Below are 8,726 nucleotides of genomic sequence, written 5' to 3'. Positions count from 1 at the left end.
ATTCATCCGACGAAAACCCTCCGCTTCCCGAAACCAAAAGCGTGATCCAACCCCCGAAGTCTGAAATCCTCGTCGAATATGTCAGCACCAAAGGTACTATCCAATTCTACCTCCATTTCCCCCCCTTTTTGAATTCTAGGGTTTTTTAAGATGGTTTTGTGTTATTTCTCTATATTTCTTTTCCAATTTGAATTCTAGGGTTTTTTTAGATCAATTATGCGTTATTTATCCTACAAATCTCAAAGGTATCCCATTTGACCTCCATTTCTTTTCTTATTTCAATTCTAGGGTTTTTTTAGATCGATTTATGTGTTATTAATGCTACAGAGCTCAAAGGTATCACATTCGACCCCCATTTCTTTTTATGTTTGAATTCTAGGGTTTTGTAGATTGATTTGTGTGTTTTTTATGGTACAGAGCTCAAAAAGTATCCCATTCGACCTCCATTTCTTTTTTCTTTTTGAATTCTAGGGTTTTGTGGATCGATTTGTGTGTTGTTTATGGTACAGAACTCAAACGTACCCCATTCGACCTCCATTTCTTTTTCGATTTGAATTCGACAGTGTATGAATGACTACAGAGGGGCTGATGTACTTCACGACATAAGTACTCAACAGATTTTATTGCCACTTACACTGCTGCTGGGTGTCCCAAGTGATGAAAAGGGGCACATTTATCATTTGCCCATTCATCTAAGGCGGCTGTTCTCTCCTACAATTGTGAACTTATTTTATATTGGGAAATGATATCCCCCCTCAGTTAATCCTCCTCATACGCTCGTAATCTCCTTCTCCGTCCTCCCCCCCCCCCCCCCCTTTGAAACCAAAACTCATCTCCTCTAACCTTCTCTCCATCTCGTCTTCTTCACAAAAAATCATATTCTTTTCTTCGGAAAATGATTCATCCGACGAAAACCCTTCGCTTCCTGAAACCAAAAGCTTAATCCAACCCCCGAAGTCTAAAATACTCTTCGAAGATGTCAGCACCAAAGGTACTATCCCATTCTACCTCCATTTTTTTCCCAAATTGAATTCTAGGATTTTTTCAGATCGTTTTGTGTGTTATTTCTCCATTTTTTTTCCTATTTGAATTATAGGGTTTTTTTAGATCAATTTATGTGTTATTTATGCTGCTGTGGACCCACGATCCGAGAGAGGCGGGGGGACGTGCCCCCACGCGAGTCTCGGGATCATCCACGTGAAGGAGAGCTCCACCAAGGAACTCTCGAAAGAGTGCCCCTCACAGCATGAGCGGCGATGTGAAGTGAGATACCTCTCGATTCGGGGACCAGCCCGGATTCGAGACGCACCTCGAACAAAGAAAGAGTCGCCATCCAAGGAAGTGGGCCCTGGATCCCATGCTGTGCTTTGTCGCAACAGATAACCAGAGATATAAAAGGTCCGTGCCCGATGACGAATGGGGAAGGGATTAGGCGCCCCCGATTCGCCCAAGTGCGAGCACCTGGTCTCTTATGCCATTTATTATTAACTTTGAAGAATTTTGGGCGAAAATCATGTGAAATGGGAACGAAGATCCCCGAGATAACGTCTAGCTAATCATGCATGTCTCAGAGATGAATAAGAAGCACACACAAAAAAGATGAATGACGTGCCACCTAAGAATAGCTAGGTTATGAGAGTCATGCCTAATTGGTGTCTATGTTCTGGTGGACAAAAACATGCATGCTGCAGCTAAGAGTATAGGATCTGTACAGAAAAGTAAGAAAACACAGCAAAACATGCAATATGACAAACCCTAGACTCTAATGCGATAATTGACTCGGACCAAGATGGCCATCCACCTTAGCTGCACTACGTATCCCGGCCTCGGGAAGAATCAGAGCCAACGTAGTTCGGCGACCTATGCTAAACTACAATGCCTAACCTTCTAGGACCGCTATCCTAGACTCGATCAACTAGACCTGACGAGTTTTTAAAGCTTCTTGCGCCATTACTTAAGTTCAAGTGAATGGTAAATTTTAGGACTCCCTATATGCCCTAACTAATGCAAGTGGACCCTACACCCTATGTGTGACTAGGCTGTGCGTCCTAAGGAAAACCATGGGCTCTCTAAGCGCGTCCTAGTCTAGCCATCGGCTCGACTAAGTGTCTAACCGACCACGACTCGAGGCCTCCTAACTCTGAGGACACTCACACGACCAGACACGACAAAGCAACATAATCAGGACAGACTCCTAACTCTAAGACACCCCACACGCCTAGGACAGACTCCTAACTCTATGGGAAGATCTTTTGAAAATTGCTGGTAAGGTTATTTTGAAGAATTTTTGAAGTTTTGAGAGGTTTGAAAGATTTTGAAGCTTATAGAAGTTTTTGAAGTTGTGAAAGATATTTGCAAAAATGGTGATTTAAAATAAATGGTGACTGAACTCAGGATGCCAGCAGCACGCCTGAGCTGCCTACGTACCCCTCAGCTAGGGATCAAGCCATCCGTAGTTCGGACGAAAATTTCCTAACTACTCCTAATGACTCTTGATTTTTGAGATTTTTGGTTTTTAGATGTTTTTGAATTTTTGACACAACAGACAGAATCCTATCATCATAAGGGTAAGGATAGACTCCTGATATCCCGCAAAGGTTGGACAGCATCCTATGCTTTGCGGGGGGAATGAACAGAATAACAACTCTGCAAGGGTTGGACAGCATCCTATACCTTGCAGGAGCGGATAAAAATCACATGATTTGATGAGGGGATGGACAGAATCCTAACCCCTATGATGATAGGACAGACTCCTGAAAGACTGAAGGACTGACTCCTATGCTGAAGACTGACTCTAAAGAGGAAGAAATCCCTTAACCTGCGAAAACTCTAAGGCAGGAAGGGAAGGGGTTGGCTCAAGAAGCATTCCTTCATAGCCTTGACCCGACGAGGCGTTCCCGAAATCGACAGGATGTCGAAATGCAAAAAGTATCCCAAGGAAGAACCCCAAGTCCGTATCGTTCGAATATTCGCATTAAGGAACACAAATCAAGATGAAAAGCTACAACAAGGGACTACATCCAAAATCCCTATATGCCCTACGCTTCGATACTGAAAACTTGCAATAGAATGTTCATGGAATTAGGAAAGAATAAGACCCTTATCTGCTTTCTTGCCGATCATAGAGAGCAAATGAGAAAAATCATGGCAAGATAGAGATGGCAGCTCCAACGATTCTATTAGAAAGAAATACTCAATGCTTAAAGTCACGAGGGAAAAATGAAAACGAAATTTAACCCGGGCTTCTGAGAATAACCTAGATTTCGATCCTAAGAAATAAAGCAAAAGGAAGGTACCTACATATCAAGACCCCTTTTCGCGCCACTCGAATACACTAATACTTAAACCAAACCAAAATATGACTCAGGAGAGCAGGACCCAAAATCTATTACTGTGCCATTCAACCATAGAGGTGCCACTTAAACAAAAAGTAAAAATAAAAATAAAATTCATGACTTTGAATCCAATTGAACTAAACACGCTGACTACCCATGTACATGCACATTAATATGACTTGAAAGGAAACCTGTACATGCCAATTAAGCTTTATGAATTGGATGGTCAACACCAGCAAAATCTAATGACCAGAATTATACTGCGGCCAAGAATCATATGACATTGGCAGATGTTAACACCCAAAGGCAATTAAAAGAGAAAAGAAAAGAAAAAACAGATGATCCAAACCCTTTGATTAAAGAAATACACAATAAAAGGGGCAATTAAGCACTCAAAAGAGAAAAGAACAGGAATGCAATGAGATTACCCGAAAAGATGAGTCAAGATCTGTGGTGACTTTCAGAGATTGTGCCGAATTTTGTCGAGCTCTTTCCCTTTCTTTTTCTAGCGATTTCTACAAACCCTTTTGATGGAAGAGGACTGATGGAAGAAGATAATAGTCAACAATGGTAGCATCAAACCCTCTTCATTTTCCTCTTTTCCTCCTCCTTTCCCACCCCTAAATCCTAAAAATGAGAGAGACATGGGGTCTGCTGAAACAGGGAGAATGAGATAGGCAAGGTAAATGGAGGGTTTAGATGGACATGGTGGTGGTGGATCTAGGTGGAGATGAAGAGGGGTTTGCGAAAATGGGTTTTGGGGGAAATGGCAGATGATGGCCGGCGAAAATGGAAAGGGTTTAGGGCTGCTATGAATGAAGAGAAGGAAAATGGCAGAGGTGGTGGATGGTGGCTGGGGCGAAAATAAAGGGGAAGGTGGAGGTGGCCGGCCGGAGATGTTTGGGCTGGCCGGAGATGGGGCCGGATTCCGGAAAAAGGAAGGATATCTGAGGTGGGTTTGGGTGGTTGGGTTGCTTGAAAAATGGTTTGGGTTTTTGAAATGTGATTGGGGTGGAAATGGGTTGCGATTTTGGAGGTGGGGATTGGAGGAGTTGAGGGTGGGAGAGGGTTTTCGAATGGGTGGTGGTGGTGGTGGTTCGGTGGAGGTGAGTGGGGGTGTGGGTTTCGGATTTTTCGAGGTATAGACAGAGGGGTTACGGTTTTGGGGTTGAGGGTGGTGGAGGTGAAGAATGGGAGGGGATTTTCGAAGGGTGGTGTTAGGGTGAAAATGGGTTTTGGGTTTCGGGTTGGAGGTTGAGGGTGGTGGCTGGTGGTGGTGCGGCGGCTATGGAGGTGGACGATGGGTTTTGGGTTTCGGGTTTGAGGTTGAGGATGGTGGCTAGAGGTGATGGTTGTCGGTGGTGGTGGTTGTGGATGACGATGGTGGCGGAGATGATGGCCGGAGGTGGCTCGGCTCCCTCCCTCTCTCTGCTTTTTCCTCTCTCTGTTTTCTTCCTCTTCTTGTTTTTTTTTTTTTATGATGGTGGTGGAGCTGAGGGCGGCTGATGTTGGTGGTTAGTGGAGGTGGGTGTAAGAGAGGGTGAAGATGGGTTCGGCTGGCAGTGGTTGGTTGTGGGTGGCTGATGGTGGTGGCTGGCAATGGAAGAAGGGAAGAAGAAGAAGAAGGTGGGGGGATTGATAGGCTTGCCGGATTCCGGCAAGCTTGCCGGAGAAGAAGGTGATGAGGGTGGGCTTTCTCCCTTCTCTGTTTCTCTCCCTCTGCTTGAACGAAATAAACAGCTCCCCTCTCTTCTCTTTTTTTTTGTTTTTTATAACTAGGGTTAGGGACCTAGCTCTAATCCTCACCCTCTATGTGGCATCTTGCTTCCCTTGGTTGTTCTCAACCCTTGATCCTCTCCCTTGCCCTAATTCTATCCTAGAAACCCTAAAAACATAGAGTGCCTAGTTGATCTAAGCCCTACACCTCATCTCTTTAATCCAATGGCCTAAGTATGTTGCTTGCAAAGGAAGTAATGCCCATCCTTATTAAATGCCCCCAAGATAAAGCGATTTTACCCTATTGCCATTATGCCCTACTTGCTTTTATTTCCATCAATGAGCACCCTCACTTGGTTGTTTTCAACCCCCTCTTTCGTAATAAAGAGAGATAACACCAATACTACCCTGCTTCGATAGCCGCGCTAACCTGTTCCGAATTTTTACACCGATTGACCAATGGGCCGACATGGGCGCACCCTCATTTTGCATCGAACGAGGGGAATGATATGAGCACAGCCAGTTTTGATGATGGCACACACTCGCCCGTCTTGTTCTCCATTTTTCGCCCGATTGCCCTGAAATTTTGCAGGGGGATTCTCGAGAATACTAACAATCTCTTGGGGGATTTGTACCCATATATGTGCACAACCCGATGCCCAGAGCACGAGCCTTCTTCTCATTTTGGGGCCACCCCTCAGGAATTTCGAGATTAATTTCGGGACATCTGGGGACTCGAAATTCGGGAATTCTATTGGATTTTCAATTTTGGGGACTTTAGGGCCTTGTCAAAATGGGGTGTCTACAGCTGCAAATCTCAAAGGCATCCCATTTGACCTCCATTTCTTTTCTTATTTCAATTCTAGGGTTTTTTAGATCGATTTATGTGTTATCAATGTTACAGAGCTCAAATGTATCCCATTTGACCTCCATTTTTTTTAATTCTAGGGTTTTATAGATTGATTTGTGTGTTGTTTATGGTACAGAGCTCAAAAGTATCCCATTCGACCTTCATTTCTTTTTTCTTTCTGAATTCCAGGGTAGATTGATTTGTGTGTTGTTTATGGTACAAAGCTCAGAAGTATCCCATTCAACCTCCATTTCTTTTCTGATTTGAAATTGACAGTGTATCAATGACTGCAGAGGGCTGATGTACTTTAAGTCAGAATCAACAAATTTGATTGCCACGTACACTGCTGCTGGGTGTCCCAAGTGATGAAAATGGGCACATTTATCATTTGCCAATTCATCTAAGGCGGTTGTTCTCTCCTACAATAGTGAACTTATTTTATATTGGGAAATGATATCCCCCCCAACACAATCAAGCCTCCTTATACGCTTGCAATCTCCTTCTCCGTCCTCCTCCTCCTTTCAAACCAAAACCCATCTCCTCTAACTTTCTTTCTATCTCTTCTGCTTCACAAAAAATCATATTCTTTTCTTCGGAAAATGATTCATCCGACGAAAATTCTCCACTCCACTTCCCGAAACCAAAAGCTTAATCCAACCCCCAAAGTTTGAAATCCTCGTCGAAGACGTCAACAACAAAGGTACTAACCCATTCTACCTCCATTTTTCTCCCTATTTGAATTCTAGAGTATTTTTCAAATCGTTCTGTGTGTTATTTCTCCATTTCTTTTCCTATTTGAATCTAGGGTTTTTTTAGATCAATTTATGCGTTATTTATACTACAGATCTCAAAGGTATCCCATTTGACCTCCATTTCTTTTCCTATTTCAATTCTAGGATTTTTTAAGATCGATTTATGTATTATTAATGCTACAAATCGATTTTGTAGATGGATTTGTGTGTTTTTTATGGGACAGAGCTCAAAAGTATCCCATTCGACTTCCATTTCTTTTTCCTTTTTGAATTATATGGTTTTGTAGATCGATTTATGTGTTGTTTATGGTACAGAGCTCAAAAGTATCCCATTCGACCTCTATTTCTTTTCCGATTTGAATTCGGCAGTATATGCAGAGGAGCTGATGTACTTCACGTCAGTCGTATTCAACAGATTTGATTGCCACATACACTGCTGCTGTCTGCTGGGTGTCCCGAGTGATGAAAAGGGGCACATTTATCATTTGCCAATTCATCTAAGGCGGTTGTTCTCTCCCATTTGACCTCCATTTCTTTTCTTATTTCAATTCTAAGGTTTTTTAGATCGATTTATGTGTTATCAATGTTACAGAGCTCAAAGGTATCCCATTCGACCTCCATTTTTTTTTAATTCTAGGGTTTTGTAGATTGATTTGTGTGTTGTTTATGGTACAGAGCTCAAAAGTATCCCATTCGACCTTCATTTCTTTTTTCTTTCTGAATTCTAGGGTAGATTGATTTGTGTGTTGTTTATGGTACAGAGCTCAGAAGTATCCCATTCGACCTCCATTTCTTTTCTGATTTGAATTTGACAGTGTATCAATGACTGCAGAGGGCTGATGTACTTTATGTCAGAAGTATTCAACAAATTCGATTGCCACGTACACTGCTGCTGGGTGTCCCAAGTGATGAAAAGGGGCACATTTATCATTTGCCAATTCATCTAAGGCGGTTGTTCTCTCCTACAATAGTGAACTTATTTTATATTGGGAAATGATATCCCCCCCCCAACACAGTCAAGCCTCATTATACGCTTGCAACCTCCTTCTCCGTCCTCCTCCCCCTTTCAAACCAAAACCCATCTCCTCTAACCTTCTTTCTATCTCTTCTGCTTCACAAAAAATCATATTCTTTTCTTCGGAAAATGATTCATCCGACGAAAATCGTCCACTTTCCGAAACCAAAACCTTAATCCAACCCCCAAAGTTTGAAATCATTGTCGAAGACATCAGCACCAAAGGTACTAACCCATTCTACCTCCATTTTTCTCCCTATTTGAATTCTAGAGTATTTTTCAGATCGTTCTGTGTGTTATTTCTCCATTTCTTTTCCTATTTGAATCTAGGGTTTTTTTAGATCACTTTATGCGTTATTTATGCTACAGATCTCAAAGGTATCCCATTTGACCTCCATTTCTTTTCCTATTTCAATTCTAGGATTTTTTAAGATCGATTTATGTGTTATTAATGCTACAAATCGGTTTTGTAGATGGATTTGTGTGTTTTTTATGGGACAGAGCTCAAAAGTATCCCATTCGACTTCCATTTCTTTTCCCTTTTTGAATTCTATGGTTTTGTAGATCGATTTATCTGTTGTTTATGGTACAGAGCTCAAAAGTATCCCGTTCGACTTATATTTCTTTTCCGATTTGAATTCAGCAGTGTATGCAGAGGAGCTGATGTACTTCACGTCAGACGTATTCAACAGATTTGATTGCCACATACACTGCTGCTGTCTGCTGGGTGTCCCGAGTGATGAAAGGGGCACATTTATCATTTGCCAATTCATCTAAGGCGGTTGTTCTCTCCCATTTGACCTCCATTTCTTTTCTTATTTCAATTCTAGGGTTTTTTAGATCGATTTATGTGTTATCAATGTTACAGAGCTCAAAGGTATCCCATTCGACCTCCATTTTTTTTTAATTATAGGGTTTTGTAGATTGATTTGTGTGTTGTTTATGGTACAGAGCTCAAAAGTATCCCATTCGACCTTCATTTCTTTTTTCTTTCTGAATTCTAGGGTAGATTGATTTGTGTGTTGTTTATGGTACAGAGCTCAGAAGTATCCCATTCG

Source organism: Tasmannia lanceolata, unplaced genomic scaffold (genome assembly GCF_043159265.1).
Source record: "Tasmannia lanceolata isolate RefF3 unplaced genomic scaffold, GAP_Taslan_0.1 ptg000015l, whole genome shotgun sequence".
NCBI classification, from domain to species: domain Eukaryota; kingdom Viridiplantae; phylum Streptophyta; class Magnoliopsida; order Canellales; family Winteraceae; genus Tasmannia; species Tasmannia lanceolata.
The sequence above is the reverse complement of the archived record's forward strand: the minus strand, read 5'-3'. Positions refer to the sequence as shown.